At 38.5% G+C, this 15,380-nt stretch overlaps 1 long non-coding RNA gene across 1 annotated transcript in view; it reads right to left on the bottom strand.

Annotated features, from left to right (window-relative positions):
• LOC108972538 overlaps positions 1-4,320 on the bottom strand; it is a 32,949-nt gene extending 28,629 nt beyond the window's left edge. Inside the window, exon 1 of the long non-coding RNA XR_001993641.1 lies at positions 4,251-4,320. This is a non-coding gene — a long non-coding RNA (uncharacterized LOC108972538). The remainder of the gene's footprint in view (positions 1-4,250) is intronic.
• Between the last annotated feature and the right edge of the window lie 11,060 nt (positions 4,321-15,380).

Raw genomic sequence — 15,380 nt, 5'->3', positions numbered from 1 at the left:
TATGCGAAATATTTCCTTCAGGCGGAACATTTACTTCTCGCGTGGCATGTTCAATAATTGTGCGCATATAAGAGTAAGAAATATTAAAAGCTAACTACATATGTACCGCCTCTGGATTAAGACTACACGAGCAACAACAACGAGGGTTTCCCAACTTTCGACTTAGAAGAATTAAGCACAACAATAGTTTCTGAGCGAAAGCCGCGCCAAGGCGTTGCTGCATTTCTGCGTGTTTGTATGCAAATTGCAAATGCAGATGAAAAGAAGGAAAAAAACATTTCACTAGAAGGGAAGCGCGGAAACAGCGTGTGTGTGGCTACGAAACTTGCGAACACCATAACCATTTCGAGCGCACATTCACGGTTATGTTGAGGTAATTCTAGCATTTGAATTATTATTCTTTCACCAACACACACACACACACAGCCTCCTCCACATGGGGCCCTGCTCTTGTACCTGGTGCAGAGTGCAAATTTTCGCATAAAATTACGCTTTTTCATAGGGGAAATTTGCTCAAAAGGCAAAAAATAACGCAAAATATTTAAAGAAAATAAAAGCGAACACAGATAAAGCAAAAACCATAAAACCGCGCCGGTACGACGCATACGACTAGAACAGCTACTCAAGCGCCTCCCTAGCTCCTGGCTCCCAGCATGTACCTGCACTTACTCTCACATCCAGTGCTTTGCTAGCTGGCTTCCCTCAATTGCTTCTCATGCGCGTAGAAACGTAAAATTCGCTTTTGTGATTTACTCACTTTTTCCGTCTTTTCACACACACACACACACACACACACATACATACACGCGCACAAATGTTATTTTTTCCTTCATGCGCAGCACTCAAAAATTTGTCTTTGGCCTTTGGCTTTTAAGTTGGCAAAAAATACCCTTTATTTTTCGGTTTTGCGCATTTACCGTGTTGTTTACCTTGTTCACATGCAAATCCGCTTTTATTTCGAAACACGAAATCTTATTTCACATAATTTAGTGTGGCATTCAGTGCTTGTTGATTTAAGCGTGCCATTCGTACGAACTATCCTTTTTTTCTTGTCACTTTAATGGCGCTTATACAATATTAAACAAGTACTGCCGCTGCATTAAATAATCGGCTTAAAACATAGATAAACGAATTTTCAAATAAAACAATTAAAATTGTAAAAATTTAAATGAAAAAATTTAGAAATGAAAAAATGTGAAACAGATTGATTTATTTACACAATTTTAATTTGGTGAACATAAAGTATAAGCCCTTAATACCCCTTAGCCAAATACTACTCGCACGTAATTAGCCATTTGAAAAAGACTATTTGGAAAAAACACATCACTGATGTTCTACTAATGAAATAGTTTTTATTAAGGTCATTATGTTGATATTTGCTTTTACGGCTGATTGGTTTTAAAACCGTTCCAGCGATGGTATAGCCCCAAACACTAGTCGAAATCAGAGAAAAATTATATATAAATATATTAACAAATTAGTCTTAACAAAATCTCTAACTTTTCGTATATTTTTGCTTATGCACGGCACTTTCTTCTGAAACATGCAAAAATGGCTATAACCTTCACCTATAACGTTTTCTTTTCTCGAAAAATTATTCATTATATAAGTGCCTCATTAGGTCTTGTAAAAATGTTCCTGTGTTTACATGACAAAAGCACAAAAAATTAAGACTAACCCATTCAAATATTCCAGCATTGGTCTTAACAAATTGAGCGATTCGTAATAATTAGGAGAAAATGATTTGATTAAAAAAATAACGATAAAACGATAAATAAACAACCGCTGAGCAACTCCCATCCCTACGTTTTGAGAAGGGAAGAAAATACTGCACTTTTTTCTGGTTAAAACATTTTGAGGAGCGAACAAACGATCATGCAAGAAATGTTGAGAAAAGAATACGTAAATTTGACAGCCTGAGCAAAATGGAATAAATACTACTAAATTGCAAATTATAAAAACACCGACAACAATAACCAATTCGAATAATGCATTATTATCAAAGTAAACTTTGTCAACAATTTGCATTTACATAAATGATCTAAAAGAAATTTGTGGAAAAATATGTAAACCTTAACCCAACTACTTTCCAAGCTAGGGCCAATTGTGCCCTCTCATACATCACATATGGTCACAAACGTCCAGCACTCTGAACAATCCCAGGAGCTTGCTGGACGCGATGGAGGTGAAGTGATTCCTGTTCACGTAGATGGATTCAAACCTCTTGAGCTTGCTTCTACAAATTATTGACAATATGGTTTTCTGCATATAACACCGTTGAATCCCCAAGCTTCATCTCTCTTTCAATTTTCAACCCTTTTTCCGAAGTATTATTGAATATTTTTTAATTTACTGCAATATAATTTCGTTTAAGTTTCGAGTAAATTTTCTTCTTTTTTTTTTTTTTTGCCAATAGATGTAGTTGCAGTCACATATCTCCAGTGCTACTAACCATATAGTGTAAGAAAAGTGAAATTTTAAGTTCATTTGACCAAAAAAAAATTTGTTTCGATTGAAAAAAGTTGCTGCTATTGAAAAATGAGTGAAAATAATGAAGAAATTCATACTTTGAAAATTTTGTATAAAAAAGGGAAGAATGCCACGCAAGCCACCAATGAAATTTGTGTAGTTTACGGAGACGATGCTGTAAGTTGGTGCAGCACAGCAATGGTTCGCTAAAGTAAATTATAAGTGTAAAAAATAATAAGTTGAAGTTCGATTAAAAATACGAAAGAATTTTTTCGACTACCCAATATAAATTAAAGGATGAATGAAAGTGTTTCACTAAGACCTAAACTGTATTAGCCTATACATATAAATATGGGACCACAAGTAAATTATGTAATGTATCTCGACATTAACTTCAGAAGGTTAACATGGAGAAACATATATCCAGCAAAATAATATAAAAATAATAGCATGGATAACAGCAGCAAATTTAAACTAATTTTTAAATAAAAATTCAACATATTGCCTTGACAACATATTCTTGTTATTCAACGCGATCACAAAACATATGTTGATGCTTGATCACCAACTCTTTCAACTAACAATGATATAATACAGAGGCTGCAATCCAAGAGCATTTCACATTGGTACATTCGAAATGAAAATATTCACAAAAAGCTCGGCATTCTTTATGACGAAGATGGAAGCAGAGGACAGCAGAAAGAACTATGAACTTAAATTACGTAAACATCCAAGTCCATTAACCAATCCATTGCTGCAGTTCTGTAATGAAACTCGCTTAAAAAGAAAGATCTTCTAAAGTGCAACGTTTCAGAAAACGGTAAAGAACCTTTAGTTTGAATAGTTTCATGTAGATTTGAGATTTTATTACTTACAGTTAGGCTTTGAAGAAGGAGATTCAATGAATAAAAAATATATTTAAATCAGTCTCATGTGTCAACTTTATTGACTGGTCCATATATTATATATAGTTAGTATTTATTCTTAAGTTAGGTTGATAAGCAATACATTTTCTTTTCCGATCGAGATTGCCGACACTCTTACAATATTAAAAGAAGATGGTGAACATTTAGTTGCCATGTTCCAGCACACAAAGTATAGTGCAGATCTGACCCTCTTCCTCTCCTCCTACTGATAGTAAATAGCAGAGACTGAAGCATATTTTTTGAAAAAAATATATTTACTACGAAACCAAGAAAGTAGCTATAATTCGGTACACTTAATAATAAAGTCGAATTTGCTTTATGAAATTATATTTGAACTAAGAAATATTTAGTGAATCATGACAACAATGATTTTTAGATCAAGGGTAATATTTAGGTAGAAGTTGGATAAGAAACTATTTTTTCACGTTTTCCTCACTTTCTGCTGATATTTACTGGCTTGTTAAAAAACTCATTCATATTGTACAGAACTGAGAACGTTTCAAAGTGTTGACTACAATATTTTGATCGGAGCTTTTAAAGTGCAAAGTCGATTTAAGACCTTAGATCCCATGTATCTACCTTTAAGCTCACAAACGACGCCAAATTCATGTAGAAACATGTACTATATGCAACGTTGTTGTATTTTCAGCACAAAAGCAAGCAATTAATCATTGACAACTTTTCTTCTCCCCCCCGCAAATCAATTTTTTAGCGCGCACCCGCTTCAAAACAACAAAAAACAATTAACTAACGTGCAGCGGGGAGGACGCCAGCGAGCGTGCAGCAGCATGATGTATTTGGTTGTAAAAACTTTGAAACATATGTACACGAGTATATTTATTCGCTGCAACTTACCCGAGCCAGCACCAGTTCATCAAATGGTGATTAAACGCTTGCGGTCTACCGCGCCACACGGAGCGCACCAGCAGCTGACAATCTCAATTACGGCGTGTGTGTTACTGCTGCGCAAACGACCTTGTCATGTAGCACGATGAGCAGTGTGGCTACGAACTGTGTGGCAGGAGGCACTACTTTACCGAGAAATGCACGCAAAAAAGCACAATGATCGCGCTTTGACTACGCTGTGTGAAATTTGCACGGCTACACGCGCGGCGCCGTCCCGATGTGGGTGTGCGTTGTAGCATGTGCACAGCACGGCGCGGCTTCTAACGTTCCACCACTAGCACACTGCGCGCCTTCTTGTCACACGCTCGTTTGCGCGAATGATGCGAATATTGCTCAAGATGTTGGCGATGACTTTGAAGATGTGCAAGCAATGGAAAGTAACAAAGAGCGGCAAAAATAACGGCGGAGCGCTCACATTTATTTGCTGCAACCTAAGTAGTTGCGGCAGCAGCACGACCTAGAGTAATAAAGAAGAAGCGCGCAACGCCGCCACACATGCACACAAATATTAACGACGATGATGACGGGATGCTGCTGTCAATGGTTGATGTGGCGTCGCAGATGGCATTGGGATTTTCTCGTTGCCGTGCTCATATATCACAATAACGGTCTGCTGTTGTTGCTTCCATTGTTGCGTATGACACTGACACAATTACGGCGCTTTATGTACACACAAGTATGCTAGTGTGTAAATTTTGCACTCGGTATGCGCCTGTGGATATGCAACGCGCCGCGAACACACACTACAGCACTTGCAAGCAGACGAGTCGCTGAATGACGTGCGCACTTCCCTCAACACAATTGAATTGATTTTTTCTTTATCTAATTCCTTTATTTTTATTTTATATATTTTTTTTAATTTTATTATTATTTCACTTTTCAGCTTTTAACTGTTTCTGTTGAAATGATTTTTTTATTCTCCACAATTTCTCATAACAATTACAGAAGTGACTTCATTTCATTAACATTCACGCTGTTCGGCGCTGCGTGCTGCATGCGTGATGAAATGTGCATATAAATATAATAATATGAGAGTGCACAATTACGCACACACACACACATGCATAATTATTTTATTCTTTGTTATACGAGTGGCATTCGGCGCATGCAACGCCGCAAACGCGGAATGTGATGTTGAAACGCGATTACGAGGAGTCGCGGGATGAGCTGCGCGCTGCTTAAGCAAATACTCACGTGCCCACTGACACACTTACGCAGGTTGCACACACACTCACTAGTCACATTAACACTTATTATGCGTGTCGCTGCACATGTATTATTAAAGTTCTTATGTGCGCTTACAGCTATGCGCGAGGATATAATTATCAGACGAATTGTTTATTGCGGTTCGCCAGCAGAGCGATTTGGCTGCTTTCTGACAGTTGAAGGACGCAGCTGACAACTTGATAAACTGTTTATTTATACTGTTTACTAACTGATGTCTGACTATATCTGTCAGAATTCAGTAAGGACTAAGTCAAAGTAGCGATTGGCGTTAGTACAACGAGCCAAGCTTATTATCAATCCTTTATTTGTTGTCCGTCTTGATGATGGCTAGCGAGTGTTCAGTTATTTACCGTTGATGAATGTCGCTATTAACAGAGAATTTACCAAAAAACCGAGTCAACAGAAATTCTTGAATAAATCAATTTTTTTTTTCTAGTTTTGAAATGCAATATTTGAACGGAAGCATGTGAGACACTTGTAGTGACTCAAGTAGAGGTAAATGTATCCCTTAGCCTCACTTTGAAAGTTGTAGACACTTTAAAGTGTTTGCAGTAATCTAAGTACTTTTCTAATTACTTTTGCATTATATACTTTTAAAAGTGTTTCTTTTATTTTCAACCACAAAAGTCACTCAACAAATTTTGAATTGAATTTATTTTATTTTCAGTAATTATAATCACTCCACCCACAGCATACCGTTACGCGTAAACTCTTGCGGAATGACCGTTTAACTCAAAACCACACCAAGTATATCACACATACACACACACGGGAATGATAATTTGTTACTATGTTACTTCGATTTAACAGTGTTTTATAGCGGCTTTGACGAACAAACGAACGAACACAGTTTTCCACAGAGGAACTGTTTGTGCGTCAGCTAGCGCCACACTTTTGTTTTTCAAATCAGCACGCGTACCCTGCGAACACGACGTAACGACACGTTCAAATACGAATACGAAACTGAGCGCTGCTTGGCGAAAAATTTTATGGTCGCGCACACACGGCGAACCAGCAGCCAGCGAGACAGCATAAAACCGTACGAACACGAACAACGTGCGCTACGAGTGCCGAAAGGTACGAGCGACGCTGACAACATTGACGAAACAGCTCCTCGGCCAACAGGATATTTTTGCCTCACAGAAAATTCCCAATTTCTGTGTTACAGAATCGAAAAACTAATTGTACATCCGAGAGCGCGAGCACACGCGGAGCGCAAACGCTTGTAAGCTACCATTCGTTGCTGCTGCAAGTCATATTTAATAGTGGGTACAATTGTTTTCAAAGTACGGCTGCTCTCGGCTCGTGATTTTGTGGGAAATTTGGCGTTACATACATACAGAGCAGTGTCCGCTACACTTTGTAGCGTTTCAAGCAAGCAAGTGCGGGCATCTTACGTTTTTGTTTTTGTTGCCCTCAATATTTTTCGCCCATTCGTTATATTGTTGAGTAGGTTGTTGTTGTTACAACTGCATTTTCACTTGCGGCAACATTTGCTGTAAGTGGCTTATCTTTGTTGCATGATGAATGACGGCGCTGGCAGCAAGGGCCTATCCCGAGGCGGTGGGAATCAGCTGCGTTACGCATGTTCTGCTTCTGCTGAACGCATTAAATTTTCAAATAGCATACTTTTCAGCGCCATAAATAAATAAGCGCACACGTACAAGTAACACATGATTTGGCAGAAATAAAAGTGTTTTGAACGTGCGATATACCGTTAAATGTTGATGACAATTTTAAAGCGAAACTGAAATACGAAAAATTATTTCTTAACCACTAAGCAAGTGTGACAACCGACGTTTTATCAAATATGTGATTTGCTTTTCCACGCTGCTTCAATACTGATAAAAAAAAAGAAACGAGTTTCGGCAACTGAAATGATTTGGTCTATTTACTTACTAAGTTAATTGAAAACTTAATTTACCATAAATTTCCTTAGAATACATATGATGTATGCAATGATGGGCTAATAATAAAGTCGGCCACGGACCTCTAGTTTACTGGCCGATATATATATGTACAAATATCCCTCTTTTCAAAAATACTCCGTAAGAGAAAAGTCACGCTCTCTGGCTCAAACTTGCGCACTTCCAACGATTCAACCGATTCTTCCAGTGAGTGTGTATAAGAGAAATGCTCCGAGCACTTGTCCTTTTCAGCAATTCAGCACTTTTATAAATATCCCTAAAAATAAAAGTCATCATTTGAAACTGCTATGACATAAAGTTATTGTATGGAAATGGATGATTCAAACATTTGATTTGTGATGGCTTTTAATTGAATATGCATAATTTGCATATTTTATAAAAAAAAACAAACACAAAATTTATTTTCAATAAAAAATTCTCGAACAAGAGGTAAATTGAACCACCTAAGTACATCCTGAATACCATTACATCTATGAAATGTACTAACAAATTCAAGAGTAATAGTTTGTGGGAGTAATTAACTTAGACGAAGGCGATGTCGATGTACTGACTAAAATGTAGCTGGAGCAGTGGAATTCCTCAGCCAAAGGGCGCTAGATCCACCAACTTATACCGAACCTACACTCATGGATAGACAGACGACATTGAGACCTAGATTTATATCGGACCCAAATACTTAGTGGACATGGGTGATTTAGAAACTACCTTTTCAGATTCCACAATGACCTTAGTCCGAACTATCTGACGTGTACAAAGAATATAGAAGACTCTGAAGATGTATTATTTTATTGCCTTCGATTTTGAAATATAAGGAAAAACTAAAATCCACACTCGGTGGTAGTTTTAGGGTAAACAATTTAACGACACTCATGAGTCGACTGATAAATGGAAAAATTTGGAAAGCCGCACAATAGGGAGACTTAAATGTCTTGTCCTCCCACGAAGTAATAATTAGCCGGTGGTTCCGTGGGAGAGTCTTGATTGGGAGTCGGTTATGTTTAGCGAACTAATGTTCCGCACTCCTGCTTTCGATGATTCCTCCTGTTATAACTATTGACTAATTTTGATGACAGCTTCCAAATACGATCGTGATCTAACAATTTCACAGTCATGCGCAAAATGTTAAAGTTTTTATAATAAAAGAAAGCACATAGATTGCTTAAGATATTCCAAGAGTCTTCGAATGAGTCAAAATCATTTCTACCTGAAACAATACAGTCACTTGAGTCACTAATATTTCACAAAAGTACAGTTATGTTGACGTTGCAGAAAGTTTTGCACAGAAACACTAAAATAATCTAAATGCTTAATACTTAATTTCACGAGCAGCATAATTAACACTTCCAGGAAGAAGGTTAACATACACTCCACCAAAAACTCAAACACTCGCACATTTTTCTATGATCACCAACGGTGCCATCGCCGTTGATTTCTGGGAAGTAGAATGTACTCAAAATTAAATATCACAAAACATTCAACAGCGTAATCGCTCAGCAGCGAACTCATACCTTGAGCTTGTTGAGTCTGCCGTCAATAAACAACCCTCCGATATGGACATCGGCTGTGAGACGGGCACCGTGGAGGTGGCTCTGCTCAACGCATTAAACGCAGTTTTAAAAATGAAATTAACATATTTTAAAAATGTCTGCAATTTATTTCATTACCTACTTTTTCTAGCAAATCTCTCGTCGAGTGCCGAAGTGGTGCTACTTCTATTTTCTGACTCCCCTCTCCCCCAAGTTCAGCTCTGGCCGCTGAGCCGTTGATGCGCCGTCTGCCCGACCTGCCGCGTCTGCTGTGAGTCTTCACTATTTCGCGGTTGTTGTTGCAGTTGTTATTGCAGCAACGCTGCTAAATAAGACGAATGCCCTACTTTCGTCATATTTCACGTTGGCCGCGCTATGACAAATCGCTCGCCATTCCCGACCTCGGCAACACAGCACCGCCACCCGCCCTCCGTGCGCCCTTCCGCCTGCGTTGCCACTTCTACTTTACCAGAAGGTAGTGAGGCAACGCTCGTTATGCTTATGAATTCAACAACGCGAAAGAATTTTTCAAGTGCCTGGGCTGCAGCATATCTACATAGACACGCCTACGTCATGCCTAAACTCCAGCGCAAACTGCGGCACCTCCCCCCCCGCACAGCCGTCGAAAGCGCTGAGAGTGCTTAAGGAGGCATGACTGTATGATGGACTCTCGCATGTGAATAGACAATGGCAAAGTATATGTACATACATAGTAGCCGTGTGTATGTTTGTATATTTCAGCTATTTAAAATGATTTTCGCAACGGCGCTGCGTTATCTTTCACTTGGATATTTATTATTTTACATTTTTCCGCTCTCATATTTCTGCGCGCATATTTTTATTGCGAGTAGTGCGTAAATGTATGAAAAATAGTACGAACATATATTTATTTGCGATTTAATGAAGAAAAGGCGGCGATGGCAATGGCGGGAGCTCGTCATAAATGTCATCGAGCGCTCTTGCAGCTTAAGGCAAATAAATGAGTCTGGTTTAAGGCGTTCGCCGTGCACTCGCGCATCGCGGCGTTCCATTGGGTAGCACTTAATGTGTAATGTGCAATGCGAAGACCCAAGYCTTCTCTGTCCACATTTCACTTTTCACTCGCCTTTGCATAATTCTTGAAAATTAATACCTTTGACATTGAAGCCKTCTYTTGGATTAACTAAGACAAATGACCGGCGATTAAGTGCGGTGCTGCATGTCAAGGTCAAGTCTTATTTTGCATACAAAAACAGATTTTTTAACTWGTTTTCATACAACTTTAAGACTTTTTTACTGTGAGAGTTGCCTAGCCAAAAATCAGCAAACCCGAACGGCGAGTCAACAATGTTGGGCTAAGCGGAACATTTTAGGCATTGCATCTCAGTTCTGCATAAAGTTTGACAATTTACATGTAACAAATCCAGACATAATATTTAAATTCAGGTTTAAGCAATGAAAACATAAAAACTTTTTTCCCTTGTTTTTCCCTTGAGAATCCTTCACATTGGCTTTCTTAGGCATTCAAAGCCTTCGAATGGTCTTTGGACCCATCAAAGCAGAGACAACCATGAAAATATATCCCAATTTCGAGAAGTTTGGAAAAAGTTGTATCCTCAAAAGAGTTATTCACAACGGAGCTGATGAGGAAGCTCCAAAGTTTTGTATTAACCCTTAACTTACGAAAAGCCTTCATTCAAATCCATTTCTAAACAAAATGCAGTCCTTGAAATATTCCACGCTGCATAATTATTGCTGAARTGCGAAATCAAACATTTTTCATGCAATTTTATCAGCGCCAGCACCGTTATCATCACAGTTTTGGTCGCACGCGTGCCATCAGCAAACTCTCGACCCCCTCCGCTGTCAGCAAAGTGATTCTTATCGCGCTTTGTGACAAATATTMATTGTTATTTGCATTTTCTCATATGCCATATTTTGTTGCTGTTTTACTACAMGCTTTTTGTAAAGCACAGACGTTTGAAGGTTTGTGCGATCTAGCCGCCCGCAAAGTGTTGTGGCTGCGCATTCTTCGACAATGCTATTTATTGTCCTTGCTGTTTGTGCGTTAAAACSCTAACAGCTCCTAGTTATCTCCGCGCCGAGCACGACAGCGCGCTGTCTCCGCCTTTCGCTCATTTCTCTCCGCCAAGGCATAGCCACAGGCGCTTTTCCTTTGTCCGCTAATGGTGTATATGACCCCTGCTACGCCTTAAACACTGCACACACATGAGAGGAAGTGCGTGTGTCGCGCAGATTTGCATGCGTGCGTGCTCGTGAGTGTCCTTTCGAATCACTTTCTTTCACTTTTCATTCTATTTGCACACATATTTCATCGCCAATAACCAACATTCCTCAGCCATTCGGCAAAATCAATAAGTAAGTTTGCTTCGTGATGCTCAGCCAGTCTGGCACACAGACACGACAGACGGACACTCTCAGACGGTGGAAGCATTTGCCTGCGCTCGTCTTTGTCGCCGCCGCTGTGACTGCCAGTCATCGTCTGACAAATGGTAATAGAGAAATTGAAAAGAAAAACGTAAAGTCAATGGAAATGTATAATGTAAAGTGCGGAGTTTTGTGGCACATTATGTGTTTTATGTGCGCTTGAGCTGACCATTTCGTTTCGCATTTTCCACAAGCRCTCACAATGTGTCCGCCATTACGTTTGTATTAGCATAGTCGAGCTCCTTTTCTTGTAAAACTTTTATGCGTTCCTGTCATGAAATGTTGTTAAGTGAAGTTATCGAATTAAGTGTGTAAGCGATTACGCAGCTCTCCCCGGTCGTCCTTCTACCTCGAAAAGTCCACTTTATTTGTAATGCCTTTTATTTCTTTTTTATTCCATASAATATTGAACTGCATTTTTATGGCCAATAATTTGGGGTTTAAAGAGGAAGCATTACTAATTTTATTACAATGCTGACAATGTAATTGCATAAACGTCTTCAATAAGTGTTCGAATCGTCTCTTTTAGCGCGACTAATTTATGGATGTAATCAACGCTTCGAGGAGGAAAATCGAAGAACTCCTTTTTCGAAGCCTGGAAATATATTTGCGAGAAAAAGTATTAATCAGATGTCAATGAGCAACCTGTTGATATTTAAACAAGAAAACACGTTAACTTCGGTTGCACCGCAGGCATAAAAGCCTTGATTTTGAACGGTCAGTTTGTATAACTATATGTTATAATGGTTCCATATCGCCAGTTCCAATAAATGACCAGCTGCTTGGGTGGAAAAAAGTCCGTGCAAAATTCCAGATCGATATCTCAAAATCTAATGRACTAGTTTTATATCCCGTATAATMAGAGAGATARACATGGCTAAATCSACTCAGCACGCTGATCATTTWTATATACATTTTTTAGAGTCTCCGAGYWARAACGATRCGGTTTTATAAACTTCCATACTCTATTAAGGGTATTTGCTCTTTATATTTACTTCCACTTCATTTTAAGATCGGAAAAATTATTCTGTCATAAACTAGGATGGAGTTATCCAGAATACTTAATATTGTRTCACCACTCAACACTTTTCGAAAATCCGGCGGATTATCAGAAACACAATACGGCTTTATAAGGAAGAGGTCCACTATTTACTAACTAAGGAAAGTCGCAGAATGTGCAGTAAGTGGCAAAAAAAGGGAGAGGTGGTTCAAAAACGCATTAAGCTCTCATTATCTTAGATGGGAGGAATGCGTTCAACTCTTCAAATATTACAATGAGCTATTCTGAAAACAGGAGATTTTTATTTGACACGGACGAGGGCACTCAGAGCTATACTACCTCCAGTGGAGCACCGCAAGGCTCGGTCTTTGGCTCTGTACTATGATACTTAATGTTCGAAGAGGTGCTAGGAATGTATAAACCAAAAAAAGTGAAAATAATCGCATATTCGRATGTCCATATAARGGTAGCAGTGGCTAAACATCTAGATGATTAGGAGAGTACCAGTTTACTTCACAGCCGCAGCTGAAGTATTTGAGAATAATAAAGGGTTGCAAGTTAAAATTTAGGGAATACTTAGCGTACACTTTCGGCAAAACAAATTAAATATATAATGCTCTATCGAGAACGATGGCCAGCAGAGGCTTCGTGCATTCCAGGCGATTTTTAATAACAAAAGCAATGAGTTCCGAGATATTACATGTAGTACCAATATGGATACATTAGGTGAACATAAAATCATATGTAAGACYAATAAGAGAAGTGCGTGGGCTTTCTGCAATCCGAGTAAGAAATGCTTTCCTCGCGATATCAAGTGGTGCTGGTAAAGCACTAGCCAGCATACCCTCTATTGACACCAGGAGAACGAATTCGAGCGACCAGACCAGACAGAACCAAAAGCGTAACAATATGACAGCAGCGATGGCAAACCACGTCCAAATAACGATGGACACAGAGACTGATCCCAGACATTCCTTCGTGGTTAGACAAATGACATGGGGACATGAATTTTCACCTAATCCAAATACTGAGGATGGACGAATGTTTCAAAAATTATCTGTTCGAAATAAATCAAGACGTTAGTCCGCATCCTCCCATGAAGTAATACCTAATCTCGTGGTTCCGTCAGAGAGACATGARTTGATAATAATAATAATAATACCCAATGATTAMCCTCCTCCCGCCCAACCGCCACGAGGGGCGCAATCCACGAACGAGCGGAAATAGCCGAGTCATAAAAGGCAAGAGAGTTTTAAACGTGGCGACCTTAAGCTGCTCAGCTAYAGAAACAAAAATTTCAACAGCCAAAATTAAGAATTAAAATTAAAGTTTATAATTTTTAAATGTTACTTGTTAAGAGTGGATAAAATAATTTTTTTAATGGTAAAGAGTGAGTCTGTTATATCAAATGTGCTGGAATGAGAATTGAAATTATGACATATGCGGCGGAATGGTTCGTTTAGCTCAAAATTTCTTCTCGAAAACTTTAAAAGTAGRGGTCTAAACTGCCTTTTAGAGCGAGCGGGAACGTTAAAATTAATATCATATAAAAGTGATGGGCTACAGAGTGACCCATTCATGAGTTTTACAAGAAATATTATACCAAGCATCTCCCTGCGACTAGCGAGTGTCGGGAGATTTAWAAGTTTTAAACTCTAATATAGGCCTCACCAGAGATGTAAAAAGAATTTTTGTGGTAAGYGGATCTCTAAATTCGTTAGACCAACGTTTAACAAAACTAAGAGCGCCTTTAGCTTTAAAAACCGTGGAAGATGCRTGAAGATTAAAATTGAGTTTGGGGCCCATAGTTACTCTTATATCAACAAAACTGTATACTTGCTCCAACCTAAAGTTTTGTATTGCGTATAAAGGAGGGTCTACAGATCTACGTGAAATACGTGATGGTATATAAGGTTTAGCGGGTCCGTACTCCGACTCCCCTGCAATAAAAAAGCGCTACCTATGTACAGAATTTTTATACGATCTCGGTACTACGGCCGTAGATCCGCCACTAAAAGGATCAAAATACTGATGATACTATTGTTTACTTTCTTTTCCATTCCTGCAAACCTCAGTGACAGCGATCCTATTAATTTCGTTAAACTTTATCACGATCCCAGACTAGCCTGGAAGCGCACTCATCAAAAACTAGAAATATGTATATTCTGGCTTTGAACTTATATCTTTCAAAACTGCATTTAGGATAATAACAGAAGTTTCGGGACTACTAAGGTCTAATGGGAATCTTCGTTAAAGGTTAAACCGAAAGATTGACAAAGATATATTTATTAAGGCTATATAACCACCAAACAACTTTAGAACTAAATTTTTTACACAACAGTGCAATATTAAACCTCTAAAGAAATCTAATGCAATAGAATTAACACAAATTTTTGAAAAAAAGGAAATGGCTAGAAATTCGACGGCGYCTGCATCGCTATGTTTTCCAAATGTCAGAAACTGCGTTGATTTATGGCTTACGCCTACAATGGCTGCTAAAAATATTTTCAATATTATAATTTCCCGAGCAGTAATTAAATTCCAAAAATAAATACTAATAAATACCTTAACAATGTAGAACACAATATCTCATTTTTATTTGCAAATATGTCAATCACACCAGTTGAAGGTAATACTAGCTGTGCTTTACAACTGTATATATACATACATATATAAACACGAATACATAAGTGAATCCGCACTTGCACAATCAACAGTCGCAGTCATTTAATAGCAATGAATGAGTGATGAAATTGTCGRGCACGGCAAAAAAAAATTAAAATGCTTCGCACATGCATACATTTGTAAATCGAAAAATTAATTACACATTCAACGAAAAAATTTAGTCYATTGTGGGGCGAGGCGTGAAATCGCGAAGCTGAATTCACAGGGACTACGCCGCACACACGCGAACACACAGCTTCGAGCTGCTAGCGAAAAGCCTACCCCGCGGTAGAAGTCAGGCAGTCAG

Source organism: Bactrocera latifrons, unplaced genomic scaffold (genome assembly GCF_001853355.1).
Source record: "Bactrocera latifrons isolate USDA-ARS-PBARC rearing strain unplaced genomic scaffold, ASM185335v1 scaffold_11, whole genome shotgun sequence".
NCBI classification, from domain to species: domain Eukaryota; kingdom Metazoa; phylum Arthropoda; class Insecta; order Diptera; family Tephritidae; genus Bactrocera; species Bactrocera latifrons.
This window is presented reverse-complemented; position numbering and strand designations above follow the sequence as displayed.